The sequence below is a fragment of the Cebidichthys violaceus genome, unplaced genomic scaffold, assembly GCF_023349555.1.
Source record: "Cebidichthys violaceus isolate CVI_PGR_0920_01 unplaced genomic scaffold, fCebVio1.0.p SCAF_84, whole genome shotgun sequence".
Lineage (NCBI taxonomy): Eukaryota > Metazoa > Chordata > Actinopteri > Perciformes > Stichaeidae > Cebidichthys > Cebidichthys violaceus.
The window spans coordinates 752,937-755,436 of NW_027176969.1; the positions used below are offsets into that span (position 1 = coordinate 752,937).

At 44.4% G+C, this 2,500-nt stretch overlaps 2 protein-coding genes across 3 annotated transcripts in view; both read right to left on the reverse strand.

Moving 5' to 3' along the window:
- pfas (phosphoribosylformylglycinamidine synthase) overlaps positions 1-148 on the reverse strand; it is a 12,419-nt gene extending 12,271 nt beyond the window's left edge. For both annotated transcript variants that reach the window (XM_068702445.1, XM_068702444.1), the window contains exon 1: positions 1-148. This exon is cut by the window's left edge. The gene's annotated coding sequence lies outside the window, so the exon portion shown is untranslated.
- Positions 149-801: 653 nt separating this feature from the next.
- Positions 802-2,500, reverse strand: part of LOC137866462 (importin-13-like) — a 20,319-nt gene continuing 18,620 nt past the window's right edge. The window contains 1 exon segment of the mRNA XM_068702392.1: positions 802-2,500. This exon segment is cut by the window's right edge and continues 598 nt beyond it. The gene's annotated coding sequence lies outside the window, so the exon portion shown is untranslated.

A 2,500-nucleotide genomic window follows, 5' to 3' on the forward strand; every position in this document is an offset into this window, starting at 1 on the left:
CTTCAGCAGTTGAGTGTTTCTTTTAGAGAAGAAGAAGAAGAAGAAGAAGAAGAAGAAGAAGAAGAAGAAGAAGAAGAAGCTGAGACGCCTCGAGGAGTCCTGCAGGAACTTCTTCTGGTGGAGGTCTGGGGTGGTTCAGGTCTGCAGACTGACAGGATGGACCTTAACACACACACACACACGTGGGAGACGCTCCAGCTGTGTGCGCATGCGCAGTCGCTATGACTGAGTGGGAAGTGGTTACAAGGACAACAAAATCACTCTTTTTACCGCAGAACAACTTTGAAATTATAAAGTAAAAGTTGTCTGACAAGGACGCAACATATTTGTCATGTAATCCGGACTGTGTGGTGAATTCTGCAGTTTTATTTTAAATTAAAAATGAGTTTTTTTTCCAGTGTTTTTACAGTCAGGATACAGTATCTGGCTTTGCAGTGCTGTAAAGTAATTAATTACAACTTTGGGGTACTTGTACTTCATTTGATGCTACTTCATACATATACCGATAATACTTATAGAATAATAAATAATAATTTACATAATGTCACATTTTTTAAAACGAGGACAGATCTTCAAATTTTCCTTAATAATTTGTCTGGAAATAACTCTAAAAATATCAAAAGGCAAAAGAAGCTAATAAAGTATGTTTCTACTTTCTCACACTCTCACACACTCTCTCACGCACTCGCACGCACACACACACACACACACACACACACACACACACACACACACACACACACACACACACACACACACACACACACACACACACACACACAGAGAGAAGAGTCATTGAGCTGCAGTCTTAGATATATTTAATAAATTAAAGCCAAGGTACAAAAAGAAAACAATGTACATTTCACACACCCCTCCCCTCCTCCACCTACTACTCTTTTAAACTGTGACAAACTGATTTTTTAATTTTTATTTATTATTATTTCCCACCTCAGAATTAGACGACAGTACAGACCGAGGGACGTCCAATCGTACGCCGCTCGACTTAAGACTCGGAGGCGTCGCAGCTCACCCCGGAGCCGGTTCCTGCCTCGGGTCTTAAGTCTTAAAATCAGGTCCTTTCTGCAGTGTCTCCAACACTGAATACGTTTGTCCCCCTACCACCGCCCCCCCACCCACCCCCCCGCCCCGAAACCCCTCACAAAACACATACATGCTACATGTCTGCAGGCACCTCGGATAAGACAGAAGGATTAGACTGAGATAAAGTTTATCAGAGACCACAGAGTACATTTCAACGCTGAGTGGCATTAGATGTCAAACCGGTCTGCTGAGTCACCGGACGGCGTAGATATATATATATATATATATATATATATATATATATATATATATATTTTACAGCCGTCACGTCGCTTTAAATGGGATGAGCACAGAATGTGGGCCTTTGGACTCTTCTATACTGAACTCTCTAATCCTTCAGCGTCCTCTCCAAAAAGCCGGTGTCCTCGGGTTGGATGAGAGGACTTTAAAGAGTGGCGTGTTTTACGTGTGGATAACAGATATATAGACGGGTCTGTGCTGGTCGGTCCAGATGATAAGGAGGTTAGATGTGGGGGGGGGGGGGGGGGGTGAACTACTGGACGTGGTCGTCTTGAGTGAGTGAAGGTGTGAGGAGGCAAGTGAGCGCTCTTTGTTTTTAAAGATAGGAGGAAGTTATGGATGTGTACTGTAGGTCCAATATAAGTGCACTGAACAAGTGGGGGGGTGGGGGAGATACATCTGTGCACACACACAACCTCTCATACATACATACAGGTATGAACACACACACACACACACACACACACACACACACACACGCTCAAATACACAGAAGTGTTCAGCAATAACTGTTATATGCACAACTCGATTAATATTTTTGCACGATTACAGTGACTAAGCCGTCCTCCGACAGGATTCTTCATCCTCCGAACACTCGGTTCCCTCCTCAGTCTCAGCTACTATAACCCCCCCCCCCCCCCCCCCCCCCCCTTCACTCCGGGCAGTCCTGCTTCACCTAAGGGACCAATGCATAAGAGACGCTCTGCAATCGGAGGAGACTGCAGAGCGACCGGGTGGGCCTGTATGTACATGAGGTACAGCCCTGAGCACACAGGGCTGGTGAAGAGAGCAAACTGTTTTCAAGTCCAGTTGTGTGGTTTTCAGGCTCTTTTTTTCCCCACTCACAACCCCCCCCCCCCCCAAAAAAGGCAAATATAACGTAAAAAAACAAAAAAGGACAAAGTCACAAAACATTTCGTGATAATTTGGCAAAATGCAGAGATCCCAGGGGAGTAAGAAACGGTTGTGTTAACATCGTCTCTCCTGCAGAATCCCCTCCTGACATTGGCCCTTCTCTCTTCCCGTTAGCAGCAGCAGCAGGACTGGCGACCGCCGTCTCTCTATAATGTGTGTATACGTATACATTTATATAATTCCATTTTGATTTATTTTTGAAAAAATAATGTCAAAGTAGCTACGTACGACACCACTACTTCAC